General features: G+C 36.2%; 1 protein-coding gene across 2 annotated transcripts in view; it reads left to right on the forward strand.

The window, feature by feature from the left end:
- The window catches only part of LOC150108859 (uncharacterized), a 105,643-nt gene that overhangs the window by 72,404 nt on the left and 20,114 nt on the right, over positions 1-13,125 (forward strand). For both annotated transcript variants that reach the window (XM_090403815.1, XM_090403806.1), the window contains one exon: positions 4,755-4,878. The gene's annotated coding sequence lies outside the window, so the exon portion shown is untranslated. The remainder of the gene's footprint in view (positions 1-4,754; positions 4,879-13,125) is intronic.

The following is a 13,125-nucleotide window of genomic DNA, read 5'->3' on the forward strand; positions in this document are numbered from 1 at the left end:
CATTGGCCATGCAGGCTAAAGAGAATCCTAAACAGTTTTTTAGATATGTAGCAAGTAAAAGGAAAAATGTACATGGCAGAATGATTTTAAAGAATGCCGATGGTAGGGAGGTAACTGAATCAGTTGATATAGTTGAGTTACTGAGTGAGCACTTTGCAAGAATATATCATCCAGGTGGTGACATTGCAGAAACGAATGTACCAGTATATTATACGGGAATTGTGGTGAATGAAGTGGAGGTGAGTAGTCTCTTGCATAACCTCAGTGTCAATGCATCTGTGAGATTGGATGGTATACCAGCTCATGTCGTACGAGAAACAGCTAAAGAATTGTCAGTACCCTTGACCATTTTGTTTAATTTGAGTCTCGGGTCTGGATTAGTGCCGAGGGAGTGGAAAGCAGGGAAAATAGTTCCACTGCATAAAGGTTGTTCCAAGACTGCTGTTGTAAATTACCGACCGATTAGCATATCAGGAATCATTGTCAAGGTCTTAGAGAAATTAGTCAAGAAAAGAATACAGGATATGATAGGTGAAAATGGGATATTGTATGGGGGACAACATGGTTTTGTGAAGGATAGATCATGCCTCAGTAAGCTCACGTTTTATAACACAGTGATGGCTGAACTGGATAGGGGTAATGGGTTTACAGTAATACTACTGGACCTTGCCAAGGCTTTTGATAGGATACCACATAGAACCCTAATCAGTAAACTGGAGCAGATGGGGATAGATATAGGGTTGGTGAGATGGATAAGAGGGTGGTTGAAGGAGAGATACCAGAGAGTGGTTTATTCAGGAGTGGAGTCTAAAAGACGGCTTGTGACTAGTGGAGTGCCACAGGGCTCTGTTCTTGGACCACTGCTTTTTCAATTTGTTCATCAATGATATAGGAAACGATTTGAGAGGAAGTGTTCACTTGTTTGCTGATGATGCAAAGTTGGGTAGAGCAATTATGAGTACACAGGATGTCAAAATTTTACAGGATGATTTGGATAGTTTGGAGGACTGGGCTAGGAAAAATGGATGTCAATTTAATGTGCCAAAGTGTAAGGTTATGCACTTTGGGGTGAAAAGAATAGCAGCAGTATATCGCATTGGTGGAACTGTACTCCAGGAGATCGATGAGGCCAGGGATTTGGGAGTGTTGGTGGATAGGGAATTGAAGTTTAGGGGGCACATTGCAAAAGTGACTAAAACAGCTCACCAAATCACTTGGCTTCTGAAAAATACTTTAACATGCAGAGACAAACAAGTTGTTGTTCCTCTGTATCGAGCCTTGATAAGACCCCCATCTGGACTACTGTGCCCATTTATGGGCACCAGGGTTTCTTCGTGATGGGGAGGAAGTGGAGAGGATCCAGAGACGAGTGACCAAGATGATAGCAGGTCTGTGGAATGAACCTTATGAGAATAGTTTGAAGATTTGTGGGTTGCAGAAATTGGTCGATAGGCGAAGGAGGGGTGATATCTTTTCTGAAGAGATCTTTTCTGAGCCTACTTTAGCATTTAGATCTCCCATAATGATTGTTATGTCATCTGATTTAGCATTGTTAAGTGCATTTTGAATGCCTTCATAGAAACATTCTACATCTTCATCTGGGTAATCAGGAGTAGGTGCATATATTTGGACAGTAAAAATATTAAAAGGTTGAGCTCCAATTTTTGATGCAATTACTCTATCACTTATGGGCCAAAATCCAAGTAAGGATTGGGCAATCTTATTTTTTAGTACAAATGCTACTCCATTCCTTTGACTGTCTCCACATGAATATATAATTGAATGACTCTTTCAGTTTATTTTTCCACTATTAGTCCATTTGACTCTGATACCAGCATGTTAGTTTTCATTGCTTCAAGTTCTTGTATAAGGTTGTCTAACTTCCCAGCTTCATATAAGGTTCTTACATTCCAAGTTGCAAGCCATAAGAGAAGATTCTTGGTTTTCAGATGTGAAGGATCAGGAGATACCCTCCCAACAGGTTTAAGGTATCTTATTCATATGCTATTTGTTGCAGAGGGCCCAGCAAACTATGTCACATAGTTTGCTGTCATGCCTTCGTTATCATAGTCAAATTAAATTTTAGTCATCTGTTAACTCTGCCATTCCAGTCTTCAAGTGCAACAAGGAGGAGACACTCTCCTTCACTACAGCATAAAATGCTGATATCCTTAAACGATAGGAGGGCACAAAATCTGCCATACTTGCAAAAACATTTGCTGTGTTGGACAAACAGTGGAGAAATCCGTCCAAAAGAACATGCCAAAGATGTGGGGAAAAAAAATAAATGGACACATAAATCAGGGCATTTCACACAGTGAAAAAAAAAAAAGGCAAATAAACAGGAAAACTCACTAAACTGCTATACATAGAATTCAACAGTTATCTACAATAGATATAAGGAAGTGAGCAAAATGATATGATGTTTTATTCGATATAATAAAAACTAGTCTCATCTTCAACCAAGTATGGGCAGCATATATACAAGACCTGCATATAAATAAATTAAGCTATGAGAAAACTTATACAGCACACTGGAACAATGAGCCACATATTGGATGCCTTGCTATGATATTCACTATCTAGTTCAAGTTTAATTTGAATAACAGTTAATTCAGAAATCTCTCTGTTTATACCTCTTTTATTTTTCTGTTTGTTTTTTTAATCTGAGGAAATACCCCAAAACGGTGCATAAAATGAGTAATTAAATATTATTATTATATGGGTATCTCCACGGAGTCAGAAAGACATATTGCAGGAAATATATAAGGTCTCCTTATGTTGACATATTCACCGTTATTCGCACAATACCTATCCTACCTCTCCTTAAATTCATTCATTCATTCCACCCATTCACCACCTTCAAGCAAAAAAAATCTAGTCTTAACACCCTTGTTACCACACACACATTTACACAATTTCCAGGGGTTGACCCCCTCCTGCACTGTATCGAAAACAGTCATCAGTGTCAATCATATAAAACTTTTAAATAATTATTTTGCTTTTATGATATCTCCTCTCTTATGCCAGTCAGCTAGTTTTTGGAGCCCACAGATCTTCATTATATTCTCATAGGAAGCATTCCAGAGACCTGTCACTTGCCTCTGAATCCTCTCCACCACAATTCATCACCAAGGAATCCAGGTGACCAGATCTCTGCATAGTAGTCCAGATGTGGCCTTATTGATACTTTATAAAGTGGAACAGTAATTATCCTATCCTTCCTTGTCAGTGTGTTCAACAACCATATAATTTGATGTGCTATTTTGGCTACCTTTGCAATATGCCCTCTAAACTTTTTTTTTGTTTGCTGGACACAATCCCTCCCAAGTCCCTTGCTTTGTCAACTTCTTTCAGTTCACTTCCATCAATTATGGTACATAGCATTTGATCTCATCCTCCCAGAGTGCATTACTTTACACTTGGCCACGCTAAACTGGGAGCCATTTCCCTTTGCCTATACCACCAACATGTTTTAGTCATCTACATCACCTTCATTGACTATGGCTCTTCCCAGTTTTGCAGCAAACAACTAGATATTTGCCATCAAATTATTTCATATATCATTAATGCACAAATTACACAACAGCGGACTAAGTAATGAGCCATGAAGTACACCACTAGTCACCTGCCTTCTCTTGAACTCAACTCCTCCATAAACCCCTCTTTGTTATCTCTCCATCAGCTACCCTAATCCAAATCACAAGCTTCAGATCCATTTGCTCCAATCTATGCAACAGTATTTCACGTGGAATCCTGTCAAATGCCTTGCAAAGTCCAGCGATATCACAGAGTAAGCATTTCCTTAATCCAACACCACTGTCACTTTATTATAGAAAGTAAGTAAATTACTAAGGCAAGACACAAAACCATGTTTCCACTCCTAAATTATCATATTTCTGTACATCCAGTCCTGAATTCTGATTCTTACTAACTTCTCCAAAACCTTAACTACTACTCCTGACATACTGATTGGCCTATAATTTGCTACTTCTGTCTTAGAGCCTCCTTTATGCAGAGGAATTATTTTCCACTCCATTTGGAACTCTGTCTTATTAAATAGTAGAATGAGATTGCAAAGTTGAACTCATCACTCACTGCACCAAGGTGCAGTGAGTGATGAACCTTTTCTTAAAGTCATTCACATTATCTGCATCCAACTCCAAAGGTAATCCATTCCAGTCACACACCCTTTTTATTTTTTGGTGAAAAATTTGAGTCTTGTCACTTTCTTGACTATATACATTCTCAACTGCTATGGATGCCCTCTTGTCCTTTCCCTACACTCCATAAAATTAAAAATCCCATCTACTGGTATCCTACATAACCCTAAGTTTGTAGGTCTTTATCATATCACTGTTCTTTTTCTTGTTTGCTAGTGTATGCAGTACATACATTTTCAACCTAGGACTAATGCTTTTCTCGATATCTTGCTTGAATAATGGTAATAAAAAAATATAGAAATTGTACACCTATCAGTTTTTTTTTGTTTTTTTTTGTCATTAGTGTATACAATGTCACACAAGTAATTAACTGTTTATTATTAACTGTAATAAACTGTTTATGAGTTTTTTAAATTGTTCTTATGTATATATGAAGGCATCCCATTTATGCAGTGAGATGCCTGATGCCTCATTAAATGCTGTTTCGTTATAGCACTTATGCTTCATAATTCTTGAATGAAAATAAGTGAATGCAGTCATTACTGCATCATCAGTTATTTTCTTTTAGTCATTCAGTGCACTTTCTTGCAGAATACATATATGCAGTCAGCTGCTGTGTACATTGTTTGGCAAATGCAGACAAGAGCTTCTGTAACTACAACCAGTGGATCATGGAGTAACCTCAAAAGACCCACTGTCTGGATCCTCATCTAAAGTACAGTATAATTAGTGACTTTTGTAAAATATTGCTCAAAATTTCATTATTGTTCTTCTGTATTTGTATTTTCACATGTCTAATAAAATATAATATTGATGATCAGGGCTCCAGAAATCTACTTTCTACAGGTGAGTTATCAGAGACAAGTGAATTGTGATTTTTCAGCCTCATTCCAAATGGGAGGGGGAAATCAGCTAATTCCTTTTATTCCCTTATGAAGAATATGCAAGGCTGTTCTAACCCTATCTGACTTTTGGACACTGATTGGGCAATTTGGTCTATGCTGGTAGCCAATCAGAGATAGCTGTTACAAGACTACCGCCAATTTTAAGCAGCATCCAGTGAAAAGATGAATGCATTCAAAATATTGGGTTGTTGCAAACGAAATGGCCATTGAATGACTGTCAGATTTCTACTTGTTGCTGAAGAAAGCAAGCGCTGAGGTATATGCAAATTTTTTATGGCATGTGAGAGCGTCACACGTGGGTGATGCAATTGTAGTATTTGCTTCGTTCAACGAGCATTAAACATTGAATACTACTGACATCAAGTCAGTTAAGGTTGCTATACCTTTACGAGTTAAACTGGGAAATTCTGCAGCGGCTGCAGTAAAAAACATCAATAAAGCATTCGGTGGAGGAACAACTAATGAGAGATCCGCTCGCCATTGGTTTGCAAAATTTCGCTCAGGAGATTTGAGGCTACAAAATGAACCTCGTGCCCATCGTCCTTCCTCCATTGATTCGAATGAATGAAAGGATTTAATCGAATCAGATCCACGACAAACTGTACAAGAGATCGCCCAGACACTAAATGTATACTTCTCAACTGTTTTCACAGCACTCGGCAATAATAGGAAAAGTAAGGAAGCTTGACAAGTGGGTGCCTCACAAACTCACTGATGAAAACAAAGCACGCCGTTTGGCTCTTCTCTCTCTTAAGAAGTAAAGAAAAAAGGTTCCTGCAATGAATTGTGACTGTGGATGAGAAGTGGATATTCTATGACAATCGTACACGTTCGTCGCAGTGGTTGGGAGTGAAAGATGCTCCAGGAAGGACTCCAAAGGCACCTCTGCATCCAATGAAGATGTTTACTGTATGGTGGTCTTCTGCTGGTGTTATTCACTACTCATTCCTTCCATGAGGTGAAATGATAAATGCAGCTCGATATTGTACAGATATGCGGTGCATGACAAATTGCGCCTTAAGCAACCAACACTTGTGAATAGACATGGAATCCTATTGCTTCAGGATAACGGTTGACCACATACGGCAGTGTCAATTGTAAGCCAACCATACAGCAAATCAACAATTTGGGATACAAAATTCTGCCTCATCATCCATACTCTCCTGACATTTCCCCAACAGATTACCATTTTTTCCAGCACTTGAGCCATTTTTTTGTCCAAGAAATACTTTGCCAACGGCGTATCAATTTATCGGGCAGTTGAGGACTTCATCACTTCCAGAGACACTGATTTTTACAAATGTGGTATAAATGACCTTGCCACATGTTGGCAACAATGCATTGATGCTGCTGGAGATTACTTTGATTAAATAGGTATTCTTCTTCTTTTTATTCTCTTCTTTTTCAATCATCCTTAAAATCGCCCATTTCATTTGCAACAACCCAATATATTATTTTCTTCACACAATTTATGTTAAAAAAAACATAAATTGTGTGAAGATAAAAAAAAACAAAAAAAAACATCGTATTATTTGATCATGGGTAACTGCCAATGAATTTATTAAAGAAGTTTTATTTCCAGAGAAATGCAAATAAAATTTCTGGATCTGAAATCCTTAATACAAACAATACAATATTCCCTTTTAAAGAATCACAAAAATACTTGCAATTTTAATTCCTGGTTTTCTCTAAAAGTCATAACGCAAACCAGTCATCTTCACTTTTTTCCATTGTTTTATCTCTTTTTAAGGTTCAGAACTTTATTTTTCTTTCTATATGAAAGAGACTACAAAAAAAGAATAGTCATTGAAAACAACCTACCTTGTCTTCTTCTCTCAACAATTGTTCTGTCATCATTGTTTCATAACATAACAATTGATAACTTTTAAACATTTTACTTTCTATTTATTTTATATTTCAGAGGTGATCCCTGGAAGTTATCTAAGAGTGTGGTGAAGAGGAATGTGAGGCATAGACTTTTTCTTTATTTTTTACATGGAGAATTGTTAGTGGATGGAATGCATTACCAGAATGTGCTAATGGAAGGAGTGTTAAGGATTTTAAGATTCAATGTGATAAATATGTTGTCAGTTGAACCTCCCAAGATGAGTTTGTGGCTCTAATAATATGAAAGACTTCATAAATATTTGCTATCTAGTTCCAAAAATTCCCTCATTTCTCATATAGTATTATAGTGTTCTTTTCACTTCATCACACTTTTGATTTTCATTTCAGTAATGAAGTGAGAAAAATGTGCTGTTATTACATATAGTTAGAGCACTGTATTTGAAAATAGTACCTTATTTACTTGCTTATAACTCGCACCCCTGATTTTACTTTAGGAGAGAAAAAATTTAAAAGTTTCACATATACCTCGCACACAAATGTCGAGCGATAACTCGCTCCCCCACAGTAAACAACATGCCTTCCCTAACAGCTGCTATACTGCAGATGCAAGAAAAAAAAGTAGTTTTATTGTATCATTGAAAAAAGTACAGACATTTGGAGTCTGTGTGACATATTTCTCAACAAATAGTGCAATTAGAGACAACTGGGATAAAAATGGCACTAACTAATGAATCGCAATGAATCGCATAGCAAAACATATTTTGCATTGGCAAAACACAATATCTAACTAAAAACTATTGTTTTTAGTTAGATGCGTGAGTCCGCCTGCTAGCTTGAATGCAAACAAGCAGCAATAAAATTCAACCAAAAATGTTAAAAATTCGTAAACCTGTTAAAACTAAGAAATATATAGTGAATGTTGTTATGGCGTTTCAGATATTATGGAATTCGGTTGAAGAGAATTAGCATTTCAACTCAAAAATTGTCAGCTTGCCTTTGTCTTTGGGTCACGCACCAATCATATGCACGTCTTCATAGCTGCTCTATCTTCTACTGGTCTACCACTGCTATTTGTTTTGTGCTCTGCTTTCACTTCTCATTATGTATCTCAAGTCTTGTAAATTACTGGTAACTTTTACTTGAAATAATGGGAAAGAAGATGACTCTCTTTGGGGAAAGAAGATGACTTTGATGATGCACAAATAGAAACTGCTTTTGAGGCTGGAAGTAGTGATAGCGAATAGGAAATTCTTGGTAAGTCATACCCATTTTCATTTTTTTTTCCTGAAAACTTTAGTTTCCAAAAATCCCTACATATATCTTGCACTGTGATTTTTTAGCTTTTGTTTTGGGGAAAAAGGTGCGAGTTATATTCGAGTGCATACGGTAAATCTTGTGCATACCAACACACTTGAAGTGTGCAAGAAAACAGTTGTTTTTCATCTCATAAGTACATTTAAATTAAATTAGTTACCATTCCCAGTACATAAATGCTTAATCAATTCAATGCATTCATATAATTCAATATTAACCTTACATGTATATACATACACACGACATCCATACCGACATGACTGGTCACACGACATGTTAGACTCCAAACCACTGTCATATGGAAAATTTCATCATACATGATAAATTACTGCCTTTTTTTTTTAAACCTCTTGTAGATGCATGTAATGGTTTAATAACATTTTAAGCAGTTATATATGTGTGTATAAATAACAAATAAGCATTAATTTCTGTCATTTACTAAAATGAAGATTTTAGAATAATTTAGAACATGAAAGTTATTCTGAATAACTTAAGGGATCATGCCAACCATTAAGTGTTTCCATTTCAATAGTAAGATTGTCTCGTTTACAGATAATTGTAGTAGTAACTGGTGTAGCAATTTTTGCTTCCGTAAAAACTTTATCATTGTTTTTAACAACTATAACAATTGTAGTGTGAGGTAAGTTTAGTTTGTGGCCTATCTCAGTGTTTGATACACCATGTTCACTAAGTTTAATAATTTTAATATTAGCATATAACATAACAGGCTTGGGAATCCTTTCCTTTTCACTGGAAGCAACAGTTCCCTTTGATTTTTATCTGCCATTATTAACAGCAATAAAATAAAATAATAGTTATAAACACTTTACATTTCGCAGCTACAAGATACACACACACACACACACACACACACACACACACACACACACACACACACACACACACACACACACACACACACACAGAGAGAGAAAGAGAGAGATGTAGGAAGCAATGACATCATAAAGAGTTCACAAAAACTGTGCATTGTTTATTCAAGGGAGCGTGAGTCGTTAAAACAGTCATATGAGAAAATGAAGCATCCTATAAATGTGCATTGGTCATAATTGAAAAGTGTTGTAAAGTGGGGTATTACTAATACACAATCTATTATTTAAAAAAATTAATCCTACTTTTCTCAGAGCTCCATTAACAAAATAAGCTGGTAATTATAAACACAAATTAAAGTTGGCACAATCTAATTAAATGTCCTAGCACATCTATACATCATAGTCTTCCAACCTTTATCGCTTGTGTAGGTGCACAGATGTAATATGAGGATGGTCTGAAAAGTTCTCGGCCTCAATAATACATGGCAACACTATCAGCAAGAGATTTTTTTTCTGAACTGCTACATCGGTCATAAGTAACCATGTGAAATTGCAAGTCATTCTATCAAGTAGTTTGTTTTATATAGCTGTCTGAAGCAAAAGTGTTGTCTTTATCCCTTGAAATGGATAAAATTGAGTATCATGCAGTTATAAAATTCTTTGTAAAAGAGGGTTTAACGGCAAAAGAAATTAATTCGTTTGACGTACATAAAAGTTTATGGGCACTCTTCTCCTTCATTTTCAACAATTAAGAAATGGACTACTGAGTTTAAACGTGCCTGTCCCAGCCTCGAAGATGATCCATGTGAAGGATGTCCAAAAAAAAGTGTAACAACACCGGAAATCATTGATCGAGCGCATGATATGGTATGGGATGACCGGCGAGTCAAAGTGGGTGAAATTGTTGAAACAATAGGCATTTCAAAAGAATGTGTAGAATATATTTTACATGAAGAATTGCATATGAAAAAGTTTTGCGCAAGGTGGGTGCTGCGATTGCTCATATCAGATAAAAAATGCACTCGCATAAAAATCTCTGAACAGTGCTTGGAGCATTTTAACAAGAATAAAACTGATTTTGTGCATCGATTTATTATTATGGATGAGGCTTAGATTCACCATTACACACCAGAATCCAAAAAGCAGTCAAAACAGTGGACAGAAGCCGGTTGTTCAATACCAAAGAAGACAAAGTCGGTTCCATCAGCAGGAAAGGTCATGGCATCGGTGTTTTGAGATGCTAAAGGCATTTTGTTTATTAATTATCTTGAAAAGGGTAAAACAATAACTGGGGAATATTATTCTGATCTTTTAACCAGACTAGATAAAAAAATTTGTGAGAAAAGACCCGGTTCACAGAAGAAAAGAAATAATCTCTTTTGGCAAAAAAATCAAGTGTTTTGGCAATGGGAAAATTAAGGGATCTGCACTATGAATTGTTGGAACATCCACTCTATTCTCCAGATTTGGCTCCCTCTGACTTCTATCTCTTCCCAAAACTAAAACTCTTCCTCCCTGGTCAGCATTTTTCTTTGAATCAAGAGGTGATTGTAGCTGTAGAGGGGTATTTTGCGGATCTTACTCTGAACCACTACAGGGACAGGATAATGGTGCTGAAGCATCCCCGGAATAAATGTATTAGTCTTAAGAGAAATTATGTTGAAAAATAAAAATAATTTTGAAATTATAAATTCATTTTTTCATTGTTAGGCCGAGAACTTTTTAGACCATCCTCATACAGTATTGTCCTAAGCTTGTTACACAGTTCACAACATGAATTAGCTTATCATCATCAAATTCCTGCCATGTACCCTCAAGGGGTGTACAGGATAGGATAGTACTACATGAAAAATTTACATCATTATTAACTTCCTATCTACAATTTTCCTCCAAATCAGTCTGTTACTTGTCAAGACACCAACATTATCAGATCTCATTTCTATTGTTTAAGGCACTTTTTACCATATCAATCCACCTATATCTTGGTCTTCCTCTGGGTCGTTTTTCTGCCAACCTGGCAGAGAACACCTGTTTTGCTAATCTGTTTAAATGACCATACCTCCTGAAATTAGCTCTGCTAACGCATCCCTGGATGCTGACAATGTCAAGTTCTTTCCTAATATCCTCATTTGAATATGATATTGTTATTGATGCCATCTGTTCATGCTCCTAATCTTTCTCGGGACCCTGATATCTGCAGTCTCTAGTCTTTGGTCATGTGTTTTACTTCTGACCCAGCACTAGATCCGTAAGTTAAAACTGGTTTGAACACTGTCTTGTATACAGCTAATTTAGTGTTCCAACTAATTTCTCTCTTATTTCATACGAATTTATTCAGTTGACTTCCTACCATACCATTTTTGTTGATTCTGTTGTCTATTTCCATATTTAATTTACCATCTTCACTAAAAATCATGCCCAAGTAGCTGAAATGTTTTACTTGTTCCACAGGTTCTCCATTCACAACACAGTTGACATTTTCAATAATTCTGCCTATTTTCATTATGTTTGTCTTTTTATTGCTGACCTTCATACCATATCTATTACAACAGTTATTCAATTTAGTCAGGGAATCTTGCAGACTTTAAGCGGATTTATTTAGAAGTATAACATTGTCCTTATAAAGGAAAGAGCTGACATTAACATCTCCAATTTTGATATCAGGTTTAATACCACTTTCTTCATAATGTAATCCATATAGATGATGAATAATAGATGGGATAATGTACGTCCTTGTCTGACACCAGATTTAACATTAAACTATCTTACTGTACTTCAATTCTAACTGCTGACTTACAACTAAAATAAAGACTAAGTATTGCTTGATATATTGCCTCATTGACACCATATAACTGTAATGTATTGAATAGCTTCTCTCTTGGCACCTTGTCATATGCCTTTTCCTGATCTACAAAACTTAAATACAGATCTTTGTTATATTCCCATGATTTCTCGACTATTTGTCTTAAAGTGAAGATCTGATCCTGACAGCCTCTATTTGGCCTGAATCCAGCTTGTTCTTCCACTATTCTCCTCAATTGTTTCTCAAGTATGCTTGCATGAATCTTACCAGGTACACTCAGTACGGATATACCTGTGTAATTCTCACATTGTTTTATTTCCCTTTTTATATATAGGTACTATGAGAGCTCTAATCTAGTCATCTGGAATTCGTTCCTCTGTCCAGGCCCTCTGAACTATGCAGTGTAGCCACTGTAGGACTTTTATACCTCCATTCTTCAGCATTTCGGGTCAAATCTCTTCCTGCTGCCTTTTCACTTTTCATGCCTTTGATGACTTTTTCTACTTAAAGTATGGATATATATTCCTGAATGTATGTTGAGTGTTTTTAATTACTTCGCTATCACTGCTAGTTTCATTTAGCACTTTTTCAACATAATTACTCCATACTTTCAAGGATATCTTTTTCTCCAGTTTTCACATCACCTTTATCATTTCTAATTCCTTTTACCTCTTTCCTCCATTTCTGAGCTTCTTCAACAACCTCCAGAATATCTTGCCACCTTCTTGATATTTATTTTCTATGTTCTTACCAAAGTCTTCCCATGACTTTTGTTTAGCTTTCTTACATTTGTCTCTGTATTCTCTAAGAACACAAGCTGACGTATTTGCCAGGAACTTTTGATATGCTTTTTTCTTTTCCTTCACTGCCTCTTTAACTTCCTGTGTCCACCATGGAGTTCTAATTTTTCTATCCTTGCAGACAACCTCACCACATGCCTCTCTGGCTGAATCAATCAGGGTTTTCTTCAAGGTTTGTTTCCTGTTCTCCAACTCTTTCATTTTTTCTTCAATAATCTTTGTGTATTTTAGTTTACAGTTCAGATCTGAGAGCTGCTCAACTTTTATTCACTTTAAAACTTTCTTACATGTTTTTCTTATCAAAATGAAATTCAATTTTATCCTGCTCAAAACTAAATAGCGATCACTTCCTATTTCAAATCCTCTGTACACTCTGGTGTCATGCACCAATGAGAAAACATCACTATCAACAATAACATAGTCAGTGAGACTTTTCTTATTCCTTGCCTCTTCTCTCCAATG

Source organism: Typopeltis vanoorti, chromosome 2, assembly GCF_054136105.1.
Source record: "Typopeltis vanoorti isolate ZY-2024b chromosome 2, IOZ_Tvanoo_1.0, whole genome shotgun sequence".
Taxonomy (NCBI): Eukaryota; Metazoa; Arthropoda; class Arachnida; order Uropygi; family Thelyphonidae; genus Typopeltis; species Typopeltis vanoorti.